This window comes from Manacus candei, unplaced genomic scaffold, assembly GCF_025592945.1.
Source record: "Manacus candei isolate 608988 ecotype Guabito, Panama unplaced genomic scaffold, ASM2559294v1 h1tg000057l, whole genome shotgun sequence".
In the NCBI taxonomy this organism is placed as follows: domain Eukaryota; kingdom Metazoa; phylum Chordata; class Aves; order Passeriformes; family Pipridae; genus Manacus; species Manacus candei.
The window spans coordinates 8277316-8294866 of record NW_026138105.1 but is presented as its reverse complement, the minus strand read 5'-3'; the positions used below and the strand labels follow the sequence as shown (position 1 = coordinate 8294866).

General features: G+C 42.6%; 1 long non-coding RNA gene across 1 annotated transcript; it reads right to left on the bottom strand.

The window, feature by feature from the left end:
• Positions 1–3153: 3153 nt before the first annotated feature.
• On the bottom strand, positions 3154–13203 carry LOC127478207 (uncharacterized). The gene is made up of 3 exons (XR_007907138.1): positions 12994–13203; positions 9729–9933; positions 3154–3374 (listed from the first exon to the last, which is right to left on the bottom strand). It is a non-coding gene; the product is annotated as an uncharacterized LOC127478207 (long non-coding RNA).
• Between the last annotated feature and the right edge of the window lie 4348 nt (positions 13204–17551).

Here is a 17551-nt window from a genome sequence, read left to right as displayed (position 1 = left end):
AAGGAAATTGGGCAGACTAACCAGTGGCACAGAAAGTTCTGAAACCACAATGGCTATTAAATAAAGCCAATTTTTTTTTTCTGCAGACATTAAGTCAGTGTTTAAAAATACAAACATCCAGATAATTAGAGGAACTTCAAATCTGTCTTCATAGTCTTTCAGCAGGATGACATTGTCAGCTATTCTATTTTGTATTGATTTCCACAAAGCTCAGTTATTCCCAGCCTTCCATTTCAAATGCAGCACCTTGTTTTCCTGTATCTCGAAGCAAAGAAATTAGATAAAAACTATTGATTAGCAAGGCACAGAGGGGAGGGATGTCTGTAACCTTCCTTTGTCTTGCAGCTCTGCAGCTGAGGCAGCAGTAATAGGATTCTGTGCGAGTGCGACTGTGATGAGGTCACACTGCTGAGAAGGGAATGAAAACACTGCAGTCAGCGAGATCTCTTGCTTCCCTGATAGTTTTTGATATTGTTTGTCAAATTGCGATTTGAAGGTTATTTCTCTGGAGGCTGAAGTTGCCTCGCTGCTCTGGCGCACTTGGCTGGGCTTTGAGAAGTCGTGCGTTCTGATAAACACCTTCCCTCTCACAGTGTCTGGCTCTTATTGGCAGCCAAAATAAGGGGGGAGAAAAGTTTCTCCAGAAATTTTCCATCGCTGCGAGATTGGAGCAGTTGTTTGTTAGAACAAGTTGGATTTGTTTGCTCTCCCTGCCTCTTCTTCCTCCCTTCTTTTTCGTGAGTCCTCTGCAGCTCAAGACAGGTTCAATAAACACTTTCAAGCCCCGTGAGCCGTGAAGGGTTATGCTGATTTAGTGCACAGTGGTGTACCATTTATTAGTGTCATTACTCAAGAAAGAAATGAGGAATTTCCTCATTTCATTTGCTTTGAGAAGGAGGCATTTTGTGACCTACCTTGGGCAACTGCAGAACTGCACAGAGAGTCCAGAAAAAAGAGTGATGCTTTCTCATCCTGGGTGGGCTCTGCCACTGCTGTTCTTACGTTGCTTCATAGCAGTGAAGCAGCTCACTGAGGTGGCAAAGAGAAAACTGAGGGTGGTGGAGTCATGGAAGGGTCTGGATTGGAAGGGACCTTAAAGATCCTGTAGTTGTGACTGCCCTGGGCAGGGTCAGTGATCTGCTTCCTGGGAGAGGGTGTCAGGTCAAACACAGGATAAGCACAGATTACCTGGCCCTCAGGACTCTACTTTTGGTGCATAAGGCAGCTGCATTCCTCCCTTCCCACAGAGGAAGAAACTACATGGGGCATGTAATGTCTTCCACTAATCAGGCCTGAGGGGGTTTTCCTCCCCTTGGAAAGCTCCCTTGCCCTAGTTCTCCTCCCGTAACAAGACACTGGAAGATTGGTATGGAGATAGCTGGCTAAGAAAACCCTCCAAATAAACTTCTGGAATTGCACAGCAGTAACAAGATGCCTTTAGCAGGCAGCTGCCTTGTCTGGCTGTGCAAAAACAAGTATGTCAGGTCAAGCTGCATATTTTGAGGTTTGATGTCCCACCCTCTCAAATAAGTGATGTGGGAAGAAGTCTTCTGGGAAAACTCCTTCCCCAGGCTTATTACTGTGGGGTTTTTTGTGGGAAGCACTGAGACTTTCCCATCCCCTCCTTTACCCCATGTGATGCTCTGTGATCATAACATGTGGAACTATCTCATGCTTCCAAGAACTCCTCCAGTGCTGAACAAGCACACTCTGGGTGTTTTTCTTTAGTCTTTGTTCTGTTCTGCATGACCCTGAGGACATCATTCTTTGCCCCCTTTGTTTCTTCATCCATGTGAAGAAGGTGATATTTCCTTTCTCCAGGGCTGTTGTGAAAACTTTCTGCTTTTTTTCAAGTCCCCTGCCAGCTGTTGGGTGCTATGGGAGAGCAAAGCATCTTGCTGTGCTTGATTTATTTATAAGGGAAAGTTGATGCTACTTTAGAGATCCTTCCCCCCCCCTCCCTCTCTGAGTAATCTGCTGGAAAGACTGTTCTCATTTGCTGTTGCTGTTGTACTGTTTGTATCCTCCTCATCCCATTTCTGGCCATGTTTAAGGTACTGATGAAGCAGCTCCACAGGTTCAAGTAAGAGCTGTGGGAATAGTGCCTCTGGACTGCCCACTGAATGACTCACTGATGGCTGGACAACGGCAATCAGCCGGTGCCTGATGGGGTACCTGTCAGCTGCCTGCTCCTGGATGATGGAATCGGGTCCTGCTGCTCCAGGGCTGCAGTGGTTACTGTCTCATTAGCATTCAGCATCACCTCTGTGCTCCCAGAGAGGCACTAACAGTGGAGACTCAGGAAAAGAGATTAGAGGAAAGCAGGAGTGGGGAAAAGGCTCGAAATCGCATTATTTTTTAGAAAATGGGCAATTGCAGTGTACTAAACACAAACAGCACATTCTTTAAATCTCTAGAGGGGCAAAGCTTGGCTGAGAGATTTTTTTTTTTTACCCTGTTTTGTTTCAATGGATAAGTATTTTTCTCTTAGTTCCCACTTATCTTTTCATTTGACAGATTTTCTTGTCTGCCCCCACCCAAAATATATTGCTAAGTGTGGCTTACTCAAAAGGGATGTGACTTTGGAGTCAGAGCAGCATCTGGTGCTGTAAAGAGTAGTCCAGAGTAGTGAGTAAGGGCAGAGTGGCATCTTTATAACATCCAGAGAGAATCTGGCAAAAAAAGAACCCCCCCTTTACCCACAGGACTTGGGCAAATTTTATATTTAATCTCTTAAATATTCTTGGCCACTACTGGGCATATTTTCAGGGTTGGTCATCTATCTCTGAGCAAGATCTAAAGGACTCAGCCAGGTGCAAAGATAATTGTTTCCTTATTTCAGGCAGCATCTGCTCAGCCATCTGGGAGGCTCATTTGTAAAAGGTGACAGGCTCAGGGAGCAGCCTGCAGGTCCCATCTCTGGTGGCATTGAGTCCTCCTTAAGGTCTGTGTGTGACCACAGTGGAGAGAACCCTGCAAAGGGAATGGAGAGAACCCTGCAAAGGGAATGCAGCTCTGCTGAGGAGGAGTTGGAGAGTGAGCTGAGTGTTTCCTGAGCAGGAAACAAGGAGCAGGAGAAGTTTGGTTATCACAGAGAGACTCCAGTCTCGATTTTCCGTGTTTTACTCCAACCCCAAATTACCCTTCCTTCATATTAAATCCTTCTGTGTCCCCATATATTATATCAATCTTTTATTTTATAAGGCTTTTTACCAACAGAATTCCTGCCAATTCTCCACATCTCCCATCAATGAAGAGCCATGTCCACTGTTATTTTAGTGCTCTGTAACTCCACAACACCTGGGGTTGGGGCCTGTTAATCTTCTGTCCTGGCCTTCTGCCCTTTCAGCTGATGGTTTGTAGGAAACTGTTGTCTGAAAGACAGGGAATGACAGGAATATCTGGCATTGGACAGGACAGGTGAATACAACCTGCAGTGTTCTCTGCACTGCTGGCTCTGAGCAATAGTCAGTGTTGTAATAAATGAGAAATAATAACGTACTTCTGGCTGGAGCAGAAGAGATTTGTGTGCAGTGTAGCAGGAGGACTCAGGTCGTGTGTTGTTGGGTTCTGTTACAGGTTTGGAAATGTGCTACTTGTTCTTGGTAGCTCTGTTGCTAAACAGACATTTTCATTTCTAAGTACTTGCTTTCCTTTGTTACCCCAACCTGCCAAAATTAGAGGCATCTGCCATAGAAAGGAAGTCAGTTTTGTTTAATTTATCTCAGATTTATTTTGTGACATTTCCTGGATACATTTACCCATCACGTTATTAAACAAGAGTTTATTTTCTGGAGGCTGCAGCTTCAGCTTTGCCTATAATTCAGTAAGACAGGAATTTAAATACTGTCAACATGCTGAGAAAATAGAAAGTCTTTCAGGTGTGTTTTGCAGGAGAAACTTCAGAGCTCCACTATCTTTTCTAGTAGTTGGCCTGGGGCATTTTCAAATGTATAATCTGATTTTTCCACTCATTTGAAATGTAAACAGAGAATTTTCACAGAAGACAGAGAAATCCATCTGCAAATAATATTTGTTTTTGGCAATTTGTTTCTTTAATTATGATGATAAATTTTCACTATTTGGCAGCAGCACAAAGAAATATGCCCTTGAATGTCTTTGTTCCTTCAGGAGGAGTGGAAAAAAATGAGCCTTGTTCAGAAGGCAATTCCCCCATCTAGTCACATAATTCTTGTCACTCACCCCAGCAAGTGATGAGAAACCCCTTTTTTTAGCTCTCCCATGGGAAGGATCTTTGGCTATGACTCAGAAAACATTTTTATTTTTTTTTATTTTGGACAAACTTTGACTGACTTGGGACAAAACTCAAGTGATGGGGTTGTACAAAGTTCTCATCTGCCTTTCTCTCTCAGAAATGCTGAGTTGTAATGAGGAACAAACACAGCTACACATGGATTGCCCAAATAAAGGTACATCGTTCAGAGGTGCTGATAGGCCAGGGGAGCAGCTGACTTAAATTTGGGGGACCCTAAATCAGGCCCAAAGCTCTGAATGCCTCAGATGTGCTTTCTAGAGATGACTCAAATGCCAGTTGTGCACCTTGAATCCATCTCTAAAGCATTGGATCATCCCAAAGCTGCTGCCAGGTTATTCAGTTATTTTCCTGGGGGCTGGATTTAGAAAATTAATTCATTTAAATTTGTTTTGTAGTAGCACACACAAGCTTGTTGTTACTTCTTCCTTTTCATTACAAACAAAATACATGTGCTTGTATTTCTAAATCTATTTATTTAAATTATATACTCTGCATTACGTTTGGGACAGGTACTTCATGCTTTGGAGAGAAGAAAAAACATTTGCAGGACACAGCTTGAAATACAAAAATCTATAGATTCTACATGTTGACCATTTATATTTGCTGGACTGTGATCTGATAGGGGAGAGACCTGGAGTTTTCTGGCTACTTTAATTTCATTTCTGCCTTCTCGATGCACTGACTCGTGCACTGTGTGTGCCAAAACATCACTGGTAAAATGCTTCTTGATAATGTTTTTAGCAGGCAAAGGAGGAACCCTTTGTGGCATGTAAAATGTTTTATAGTCCTTAGACTTCTGCAGACTAATTGAAAATAACTGTGGAGCACGTTTCATATTCAGAAAACCTGAATGGGCCTTGGTTCTGGATAAGGAAGAGGGAGCAGAACTGGCTGAAGTGGGAATATTAAATTCTTTATTCAATAGCTTTGTCCCTTTTCTGCTGTTGGATTTCCCACGACTGGATTTTCTTATTTTTTCCTCCACTTGATTGTTTGGTTTGTGCAAATACCCTGAAATCACTGCTCTGGTCAGGAGTCCTTCACAATTGCCTGGTTTGTGGCATTTAGTTTTCAATTTTAGCCATATGGGGTTTTTTTGGTTTGGCTTCTTGCCTTTTTTATTATTCTGTGCCTGCTTAATTGTAGCTTTTATGAAGAAATGGAGAAAGAGTCATAAAGACAATAAGACAAATCATTCCCAAAGCAAATATAATGAGGGAAATGAGGAGAAGAGTTGGAGAAATATTTACATGATTTGAATTTTCTGTCAACATTCCTAAAAATAGAACAAAAAAATTAAATGAAATAGTCAGATGATTTGTTAGTGAAAGGAATAAAAAGAATTGCAAACACGAGAACAAATGTTCATTTTTATTCCAAGAAGTAGTTCTTGGCAGTATTTAGGACTTTTCTAATGGAGGAGACGAAATGTAGGTTTTATCCCACTTGAGCATAAATCAGTGCAATAGACTAAACAATATCTACTGTAGGATGCACTGAGTTCTTCTGTTTTCTACAGCCCTTCAATTAAGTCTGTAAAGTCAGTCTGTAAACTGTAAAGAGGTTTAATCACCTCCTGCTCAGCCAGGCCTCCTGCAGGTCACTGCCATCGTCCTGCAGCACAAGTGCTGCAGTGGGGAAGCCTTCCAGTAGCACTCCAAAATAGCAGCAATTACCTAATTACAGCCTGGTCATGCTAAAGGTCACATTAATGGCCACCAATGCTGATGAATGGGAAGGCAGTGGCGTGGATGAAATCATAATTAGTGCAGCATGAGGTAGGTGTTATGTTAAACATCCAAGGGGAAAAAATGAACAGCGTTGCACAGGTGGACCGAAATGTTCCGTGTAAAACTTCACCTGCAACAATCCCACTCTGAGAAGACAAGAATAAGCTTTACATAGTTTGCTCCTGTCAAGAAGTTAAGCCAGTTGTGAGTTTTATTCACCAACTAGGAAAGCACGTGCTGGGTGTGACACACTCCAGACTCCACTCTGCTCGTTTTGAGGTGTCACAGGGGGGCTGTGTTTGACACCACAGACACTGTATTTTCTTTCCAATGAGTTCACCAGCTACTGAGAAAGAAGAAATTTAACTGGAGCAGCAGGACAGTGGAGATGCTCTAAGATCCAGGCAAACAGTAAATCAGGTGTCCACTCCTCAGCATGTCTGGGAAGGGTTTGATATTCTGTGTATGTCACACACGCATGAAAAATCTGCTGGTACCAAATTAGCAGAAAAACCAGCAACATTTATACTGTTTAGGTTGCAAAGGTTTCTATCAACACTAAACAGGTGATTTTTCATTGTTACAGTATATGCAGTGCTAAGATGGCACCTTATGTCTGCTATTGATTTCCTTGATGCTGCCTTCAAACTTGGTGGTCACAGCTGGACCTTCCCTCTGTCAGTGCCGGTGTCTCCAACGGAGCTCGCGGGGTTGGTTCTGTCTTCGCCTGAGCTTCTGTTTCTGTTCCAAAATTGCCAAAAATCTGGCCCACAGGTGTATTTTCAGTGCAGCAGAACGACTGAACTCGTGTGGGTCAAAGACATGGCATTTAATCAGGGGTTTTAAATAGGAGAAAAGAACAGACCAGAATCTTTTATCTCCCAGCATGTGCCTTTCTTCCACTTGTGTCCTCGAAAGACACAAGGTAATGGGAATTCAAGTTTGAATTCCAGGCCAGGTATCTGCTACTTTCTAAACATAAAGGACATTTTTAAGTGTCATTTTTGGAAGACTGGATCCCCAGCAGCAGAGTTCCCAGGTTAGAGGAGGGGAGGCAGAAGCACCAAGGAATGTTGCTCAGGCTCCCTCCATCCTTGCCCGTTGTGTCAGTGACTGTTGAGCCTCGTTAGCAGTGACACACCCCAGAGCTGGACAGGTGGCCTGGGATCCAGGCCTGAGCCTCTTATCTCAAATATCTCTGGAAAGCTCCTTTGGCAAGAAGCCCAAATGGGAAGGAGCAATTCTTCCGTCTCAGACCAAACTTGTAAGGAATCTGGAAAGTAACAGGCTCTGCTGGCTGTTATTTCTGTTCCCTCCTCTGCTGTCTCCTCTCCAGATTATTTTTTTAATCGGAATGTTTGACTGCTTCTCATCTTGCTGATGCAAAATCTCTCAATATCCAGCAGGAGAAAGGTCCACATTGCTTTCAATAATCTTTGGATCATGCCATTAGCTTCACTTAAGCTTTGGGTCTGGTTCTTCACAGTTCAAAGGATTTGTAGTCTCTATTCCAAGTCCTTATCCAGTTTTTCTGAGTTCCTTAACTCTGTAGATATGAAAGGTCTCAGCTCTTCACCTGAGTATGAGCTGTATCTACTGCTAACCAATAACACAGACATTTAGGGTAGGAAGGAAGGAAAAAAGGACATTGTATTATAATGTTTAACTTGTGAAACAAGAGGAAATGTCTTCAACCTGTGATCCATTTGGGTTGCATAAGCTATGAATGAGGCATTGTTAGATGAATATTAAATATACATGTATATATTAAATATTTAACTTGAACTTTGTTCAGCTTTCCTTTCTTGTAATTCCTTTTCGGTGTTCATAGAAAACAAACCTGATTTTTATGTTGCTTGCCAGTAGTGACCTCAAATTTTCTGTTTGTGTTAATAATATCAATTACCTGCACACATGAGTCACGTTGAACTTTGTCACTGCACTGGAGGAGTGCTTTTTGGAATATGTCCACAATGCTTTTTTCTGTGAAAAACACTCCCTATTGCTTGAAATAGTCTGTGAGTGCATTTACTGTTTCATGCATATATAACTCTGGAAGTTGTTCATTCCGAAATTTTTCCAGCACAAAGCTGAAGCCTGCAACTGTTCCAGTTGAGGTGATAGGAGAGATGATAAAAGAACTCCAGAGAAATGTCCTTGTCAAGCACAGGAATGAATACAACCTGAAATGTCCCTGGAATCCCACAAGTGTATTTTGAACCCTGGGCTGGTGTGTACCTCCAGTGTGTCCCCTGCAGCTGTGAACTGCTACTCTTTGTGTAGGGCTGGGCAAGGCTCCAGTGGCTCTGTTCTTACAAGGAATGCATTTTCCAGTGTTTTGAGTTAATGACTATTATTCAAGCTGAAGTCAGTTCCTTTCTCACACTATTTTAGGCTGTGTGTGGTAAACCTTTGTGCCACTCTTCTCCTCAAAACATTCTGCTATTTTCCTTCTGTCCTAAAACCAATACAAATTATACCAAGGTCTTTATCTTCTGCAATAAGTGTTGGTTATCTCCATAATGACTAAATCCTGAAGTGCAGCAGGTTGGTATTTCTGCTGGCCTACTGACCTTCCTTTTATTGCTGCTGGTCAATGCAATGGTGTTGGGAAGTTCCTGTTGTGTTTGATGTGCAAATAGAGAACAAAAGGTCCCTGCCCTGATGGCTGAAAGTTTAGGTATTTGTATTGATTGGATAAATATTGGACATTTGTCTTTTTCCACTAGAAAGTGATACATTAAGGCAACTGTTTCCTGGACAGATAAAGAGTGAATTCTGAGGATATAAGGAAATTAAGCCTGGAGTGAGGCTTGTAGTAATGGGAAGGTAATGGGGGGAAGCAGGTACGTGACCTTGCAATATTCTTCCTCTCTTTCTCCCTTTATTTTGATTCTGACCTGATACTTTATTAATCAGACTTTGAACAGAACTACAGCCTGTGTGTTTTCCAGCACTCACTCCATCCTTCTGTGCCTCTGAGGTGGTTTCCTATTCTTGCCCTCAGGGGAAGGAGTGCAGGACTCTTGGACCATCCTGTCTTCCTCACTTGCCTTATCCAAAACCTGACTCAGGAGTAACCCTTGAGGAAAGTGCCTTAGATAATGGGCCATGTCCCCCCTGCATTGCTCAATACCCACATGCTGATCTCTCAGGCATTTCAGTTCTTATTTATTGTTCAGAGTGTGTTGAAATTTCCATTTAAATTAAAATTAATAAAATGGAACGTTGCATTTTTTGAATCTATATGGGGGAAAGTTATTTTTTATTTCCATTGTAAAGTGAAAATACTGCTTACAATTTTTATTTTTAGCTCTTTCTTTACATGTGCTTTTCCTTGCTAGGCTTAGTTACACAGAAGGGTAATTTTATTTTGAAATTTTAAAGCTTCTTAGAAGGAGAAAACATACCCAAGGAAAATAAGATGTTGGTCTCATCTGAAGGAAGAACAAAACTGGTTATGAAATCATCACAATTAAAAAAATATCTTTGACCAGTTTTCCTCTCCATTCAGTGACAACAACTCTGATAAAATGTATCTAATTAACACCCAGCAGATAACAATTATCTTGTATAATTATGATGAGCTTGTTTGTTCTTTAATTGACAGCTTGGGCAATGTTTTATGATGTTTATGTGACCTTGCAGCTGATCTGGCCCCGCTCCCGTGCGCTGCCAAGTGCAGGGCTGTTTGGATTTCCAGCCCAGCCCCGGGCTCTCACCCCTCGTTACCGTCCCTGTCACTCCAGGGTGACACATCCCGCTCCAGCTCTCCCTGACTGCCGCAGTGTCGCTCCCAGCCCCTGGAATTGCGCCGAGATTGCTCCCAGTTGTTGCCCCTCTGCTGCCTGTCCCTGCCTGTGCGTCAGCTCCGGGGAAGAGCTGGCTCTGGAGGAGCCACAAAACACTCAGCACCAGAGAGGTGCCCTGTTAGGAACGAAATCCTTGGGTGTATCTCGTGTTTCACATGTAGTTGGTGCAGACTTTGCAATAATCCCCCGATCTGCTTTCTATTAAAAGGTACCCGATAGTTCAATAACCAAATGTCTGTGCTGATACAACAGATGCCTTTGGTTTGATGCATCCTGGGTGCTTTGGGAGGCTTTCCATTTTCCCACTGAACAGAATTTCTTTGCTGTCCTGTAAATAATGAACCCTTGTGTGTTGGTACCTGGCTGCTGTGATCATTTTTGCAGTAACGCTCTGGGATGCTCTGCCTACAGCCCGTCCTTTTCACTAAGGGATGTCTGGCATAAAATTGCAAATTAATTTTTGGAAGAGATTTTGCTCTTTGCTAGACAGAGGCAGATCTAAGTAGTTGGACATTGTGGGAGAAAAGTGGAAGAGTGGGAAGACGATCAGGTGGCTCAGATATTCAGGGATGACTAAGAGGGGGTCATTGGTTTTAAGCCCAGTCTGTCCAGGTCACTTAATCTGTGATTTGATATTTTTTTCCCCACTGACAAAGTGGGGTCAGAATAACTATTTTCTGATCCCTTTTCTGTGTGTTTTTCTGGGGTTGAACCACTGCTGCCTTGCTGTGGATATTTTACTGCCCTGCATCTTTAATTTTTAGGCTATTAGTGCCTTCCAAGGGAAGGACACTTTGCAAGCCTGTTTCTCCTACAAAGGAGTGGGGACAGAAGTCCTTGTAAGGGCTGAACTTGTGTGAATATTCAAACTGGATTTACAGCAGTGGGGTTTTTAATGTTTGCAAACAGGGAATCTTTAAACAGCTGAGTAGCAGATCCCTCTTCCTGCCACGGTGGCTCTTAATTCAAATCCTTGTCCCAATTTCTTCATTTCATATGTAGGTGTGTTACTTAGAGCAGCTCTTTTCCATCTGTGAAGGAAGAAGGAGCTACTACCTCCTGATTTAAGTCTTTATCCAGAAGGCTTTAGGCCTTTATTGGTTTTTTTTTTCCCTTCAGTTTTGTCCCCCTCCTGTTGAGGAATCAACCATTTCCAGTAGTCGAAGCAAGTTGAGTCTACAGATTTTCAGTTCCAATTTCTTCATCCTCACTTTTCATCCTGAGTGCTCTGCCTGCTGCCAGGCTCCTGCCATGGTTATACTGGCACAATAATCAGGTGCCATCTCAACAAAATCACCCCCTGTGTGCTCAGACAGTGTGAGGGCTGTAATGCAATCATGGAATAGTTAATGAGCAAACCTGTGGTTCCCCCATGTTGCCTCACTATCCTTGTCCTTGAAGGTTTGGAATGAAGGGGAATCTCCTACTTGGTACAGGGTGTAATGTGTGAGTCAGATTTATGTGAGGGGTTACTTCCCTGAAACAATTTTAAAATTAATTTAGTGAGAAACAAAGAGGAAACCTCCCCAAACAAGGTTTTGTGTGGTATTCTGGATTTTGGGGATTCCATTAGAGAGGGAAATAGCCTGGGAACAGCTTTTCTTATAACATCATCTTGTCCTTTTCACTTCAGGGCAGTATTAGAAAGTGCAGTGGTGCATAAGACTTGGTAATAACTATTATTATTTGTTAAGCATTGTCTTATACAGCCCTGAGAACATTGGGTTTCTGTCCTACATGGATCATTACTTTGGAAATGCAAAATTTTTCAAACAGTAAGTGTCCTCGATGATTAGAGAGAGATTATCACCGAGTGCTGCATTTTTATTTGTGTTTTTCTTGTGTGTTTTTTTTTTTCTAAATGAAGGGGCTGAGCATCAAATTAATCTAGTTATCTGTAGCAAAATTCTGGTTTGAGGATGAGATAAAGTATGTCAAACCACTTAACCTGATCTTCTCTCAACATAAATTGATTGGAAGGAGATGTAGAAAAATCCTCTGCATGGACTCTGATGATTTGAGGTCCCCAAGCTGTCAGTGTGGGCAAACCCAATCCAGATGCCTGGGCTCTATTTTGGGATAGATCCTCTCCATCCTTTAGGATGATTTCAGTATTTGACAGCCAAGGTAATGGACAGCTGGACTTCCAGCTTCATTAATTGAGATATTCCATGTAAACCCAATGGGTGAGGGTTTGGGTTGGCAGGAGGTGAGAGTTCCATGTATTATTTTTTCTCCTTTGTCAGGAGGATTCTGTAGACGAAAATCTCAACTTAAATCAAGGCAGATTTGTGTATCTATTACTGGTACATAAAATAATAAATGGAATAAAGTTTGGAGATGTATCCAGTAGATTCTCAGTAAGAAGCATTCTGAAGAGACCTTGTAGTATTATCTGACCTTTAAAGTAAACTTGAATTTATTTAAATGCCATAGGCACAAATTATATGCTTTTTGCCTTAAAATTCATCGGGTAGCTATTGATAGAATTAATAAAGAATAATTTTTCAGAAAAAGTGAACATATGGCTTGTTATTACTGACTTCAAGCCACAATCAGAACATTATCTAAATAACTCCAGATACCAGCAGTATGTTCTCAAGCATCTCGTACATTAGAGCACGACTCCTGGAATTCTTTGAGGCTTTGGACGTTCTGTTGTGGATCTTTGAGCAGTGTTGTCTGTGTTCTGATCTTAAAGATCTTCATATTGAGGGTTTTATAAAGGTGATGTGAAAACTTTAAGTGGGCTTGAGGTGACATTACAAACCTTGAGCTTGGGAACATTTTTTCAGGAACTGAAAAACTAATTAGAATCAGTCTCATCACATGAGTGTTTGTCTTTCTTTGTTGTTTCTTGTGGTGTTTGCTCTCCTGACACTCAGTTGCTCTGATTCTTTTTCAGTGTAATTTTCCAGTCCTTTACTCATGTTCCTTCAAATCTTTATGAGTTGAGTAAATAGATGTAGTGGCATGAGCTGAGAAAACGTAAGACTTGCAGAATTTTTTCCCAGTCATGGGGGAAACATATTGCAGCTTTTCCTCCTAAGTTTTTTGCTGATTCTAGTGACCAGACAACTCCCAGCCAGCTGTGGCTAAAGACATTTAGAAATGTTTTCAGAGACAGGCAGAATAGTTTATACTGGGCTGCTTCTCCCACCAGGTTGCCATGTACCTCTGCAGAGAGGGCTGGAACCACGTTCACTGGGCAGGAGACTCGGAGCACCAGGAATTTAAATGTCCTGCTCATCTAATTTGGCTGTGAGCCATTTTATTGCTCTCTGTTTGATTGATGTATCTATTTAAATGCTATAAGAACTGGGACTCTTTCTCAGCAGGGGCTTGCACAGTGCAGTGCAGGAGGGATCCTGACCTTGTTTGGGGCCTTCTGGGTTTCTGAGAATGAAGTAATAATAGAATAGAATCATTATATAGAGTCATGGAATGGTTTGGGTTGGAAGGGACATGAAAGTTCCAACCCTCTTGCCATGGGCAGGGACACCTTCCACTAGCCCAGGTTGCTCCAAGCCCCATCCAACCTGGCCTTGGACACTTGCAGGGATGGGGCAGCCACAGCTTCTCTGAGCAACCTGTGCCAGGGCCTCCCCACCCTCACAGGGAACAACTTCTTCCTCCTGTCTAATCTAAACCTACTCTGTGTCTCTGGCTGCACAATCCCAACTCTCTCAGCCCTTCCTCCCAGCAGAGTTTCTCCATCCCTGATCATCTTGGGGCCTCCTCTGGACTGGCTCCAGCAGCTCCCTGTCCTTCCCATGCTGAGCCTCCTGAGGTGGAGGCAGCTCTGCAGGAGGGGCAGGGGGGCACAATCCCCCCCTCACCTGCTGAAGCAGCATTTTCAAAGCTTGTATCCAACAAATGCAGCACCTCAAGAGTTGCTGTCGCCCCCAGTTAACACACACAGAAAGAGGCTCTGAATGCAGCTTCCCTTTCTTGGCCTGGGTGCTCAGAGGAAAGGGGAGAAAATTGGCAATTTGGGAACAAAAAAGAAGAGACTGTCTTTATTAAAAGAACGGCCAAAAAAAGAAGATGCAAACCCCCCTCAAAAGCCAAAACTAAATAACCCCTGGGCTCCACACTGTGAATCCCAGCATTATAGCTCTCTGCTGAACCCCACTCTGCAGAGATTTCTGGCTCCCTGCTGCAATTTAAAGCTCTCTTGCTATTTAAATTATCCTTGGGAGACAGCCTTGTGTCTTTACTTGGCTGCCTTTGCTTTTTTTCCTATTTCTTTTTTTTCTTGATGAGTCATTCTACCAGCTTATACCCTCTCATCAGATAGACCAGACAATGAAGTCACCAGGGTTGCCTGAGAGCAAAATTGGCCCCATTATGCACAACCACTGTGCCTTGTCACTGATAATACACTGCTCAAGGGCTGGCCCTCGAAGCAGGATGGAAAATCACCAGGGACAAGAAACCTTCCACCCAAACAAAAATATTTGTTGAAATTTTTTGGTGTGTGTGTTTTTAAATTTGGTGAAATACTTCCAGCTGAAAACAGGAAATCACACACAAATAAAACTGGTGTTATATTTTGTCAATGTAGGAGGGAGAGTAAATTATCTCATAGTGTTCCTTTACTTGTGTGCACCAGCCTCAGCCTTCTGCAATTAGCTATGGCAGGAAACTTTTATTGGTCTTCTATATAAACTAGAAGACTTCATATCAGAATGTATGAGAGGAAAGAAGGATGCTTGACAAAAATCATCCCTTATTAGCTCAGAACAGAAGCAAAGTTAAACAGTCCTTTCTAGAGGAACATGGGTGGAAAGACACTTACCCAGAGAACTTTATTCTAGAAACAAGACACCAAATATGACAAGGAAAACAAAACAAGGATGAGGGAAGTGACTTTTTCCACAGTGGTGTGGCACATCAGTAGCTGGCTAGGAATAGTACTGAGGATTTCTGGTTCTCAGAGAACTGTTCTTGCTGCTGAGGCACAGAACCTTCAAAGCACTCGTGGCTCTGATAGGGCTGATGGCTTGGTCTGCTCAGCTGGAATAACAAAGGGCAGCTGGTCTTTTGGGATCTGTAATAATCTGGTGAGAAATTCCATAAAAACTGCTAATATTAAAGCTTTTACAAGCCTAACTATCTGCATCAATAAAGGACAGAAGAAAAACAGTTTATTTCCTGTTCTAAGTCTTACAAAACCATAGTCTCCATAGAGACCTCTCTTCCTTCCTTTCAGTATTTTTAACAAGAGGAAAATCTCTTTATTGCTTAGCAAGCCCATTTTCAGAGTTGTGCCCATCAGTGGGCTTTGGAGAGACTAAAGTGGCTGAGTTTCATCACCTGCCAAAGCTGATCCTTCTTTTGATTCCAAACTGGTGCTCTGTCATCAATGATTTTTTTTCCATCACTCTGTGCTGAACACAGATGAGCCCCAACACTTCTGGGCCCTCTATTAACTTGGTATAAAAGGATGCTTTCTCTTCCCACCCTCTCTTAAGGTCCAGGAAACCTTAGTGCACTGCTAGAGGTGACTAAAATGTGCTGGGAGAGAGGAGAATGAGAGCTCAGGGGTGCTGCTTGGGCTGCTCTTTATGTCGTGTCTGCAGAGACCACAGACAGCGTCCCCAGTGCTGAGCCAGTGCCACTTCCACCTCCCTGGGAAGGGGGCACAGTCCAGAAGGTGACTGCTCTCAGCTGGGTGTTAAAAGCATCTTGCACTATTTTTCCAGCCTGATTCTATCTCACCAACTGTCTGGCTTGACTGTTTTGCTGTGATTCTTGCTTACAGTTTGTCACACTGATGAAAGATTAGCTCTGTGTATATGGGTTTTTTCCTTATTTTTTTTTCCTTTTTCTCTCTCTTCCCCCTCTCCCCCCCCTAATTTCCCAGTGTGGCATTTAGGATGGAGGCTGAAAATATTGAACAAACTGCTGATGTCCCCAAGATTCAAATGTGTGAAAAAGACTCGTAAATGAGTCTAGCACACTCAGAAACATTCTTAACATCTGTTCAAGCAGGAGTACCAGTTCCCTTGCTCAGAAAGCACAATTTGTCCTCCCTGTTATTTAAAACTTTGGATTTGAATATTATCAGAGTGGAGCTAAGGAAAATAAACTCTTTGATTGGGGATATAGGATTTATAATGGGATGTGTGGTGGGGATGATGCAGGATTATAGAATTTTAACTGCAGAGTGTCCTCAGTTTCTCTTTTATTGAAAGTCTTCCCCTTACAGAACACTATGGAAAGGACCACATAGTTGCAAGCCCTGTGGATTGTGTCCCCTGGACTGCTAGGTATGGGTTTACTGGAAAATAGCACGTGTTTTCTTCTGAAAACTTACTACTTATGTAGAATAAAGCAAAAGCACCTTAAAAATCACTAACACTAATTTTAAGCTTTATTTTCATATACACTCCTGATGAGGCAAAAATCTCTCTAACTCAAGTTTTGTCTGGCAGTAAATATTTCAGGATTCTGTCTCCGAAATGTAGTTGCAAAACTCTCAACACTTCTGCAATTTAGTGAGAAAAAGGCTATAAATAGGCAGCCAGACAGAGGCACAGCAGGGAGAGCCCAGGGGTCCGAGCTTCCAGCCTCTTTCTGCAACCACAGTAAAGAATTGCAGACATAAACATGACAATTGCAAAGAAAAAAAGCAACTGGTAACTCTGAGAACGAAGAAAAATAAGTAAAAATAAGTGGCTGCATTTAATAAACAGGCTGAGTGGGCTCTGCAGTTTGCTGGGGATGCTGCAGTGACCTTCCCTCGCTCCAGCCGGGCTTGGGGTGAAGTCCTGGCACTCCAGCCTGGATCCAGCTCTCCCAGGCTCTGGGGGTGGGTGGATCCTGCTGTCCCAATGTCCGGGGCTAAATCCCACTGCTGGTGGGGACTGCAGCACCCTGGGAGCTCTGGAGAGGGGTTTGAGCACAGTTTTAAAGCAGGTGGATGAGAAATCTGTGCAATATTGTGAGTGTTCCAAGGACTGGAACATCTTTAATCACAATTAATCCATTAGCATTCCCCACTTAAGTGGCATTTATTGCTACAAATGTCTGGTGATGGTAACAACAGTGGCTCTGTTGCAATTATTCCACCTTTTAGAATCCATACCAGTGCTTTTAGTTCTTTTTGATAGAGAAATCATGTAAGTCACGAGTCTCATTGCTGGTGTGGTACAGCAAGATGGAATACTTTTCCTCTGCAAGGTTAATGTGCTGCAAGTCTCCCCATGATTAGGAACAAAAATATACCAGCAGGTGGGATATAACCAGAACAGAGAGAGTTCTGTAAAATTCAACTTAAACCAGGCAATAAAAGGGGCAATGGCAGCTTAGAGGCCTCCTGCAGCAGCGATCTATAGTTCCAAGGAGAAGTCCCCTGGAATATACCTGTTGTTTTAAGAACAATGAGATTTTTGCAACTGTGATAACAGTTTTCCAGCTGCACATTGGTCCTAAAAGCCTGACAAGTGTCCTTTCCTGAGAAAGGGGGATTTTGAAAGTAACCTCTAACACCAGCACAGGACAGCAGTTAAACCTGATTACACTTGGTAGTGTTTAACCCTTCAGGGAAGCTTGGAATTTAACAAATCCAAGTAGAAGCCCAGAATGTTTAGTTGGGGTAGGTGAACTAGGCTTTCATGGCTTTGTTTCTTGTCTTCATTTTGGGCTGAGTAGTATTTAACTCTGTTCAAAACCAGCTTTGCAGTTGGCCAGGGTGTTACTGTGACCTGAACCTCCAGGTTCAAGCA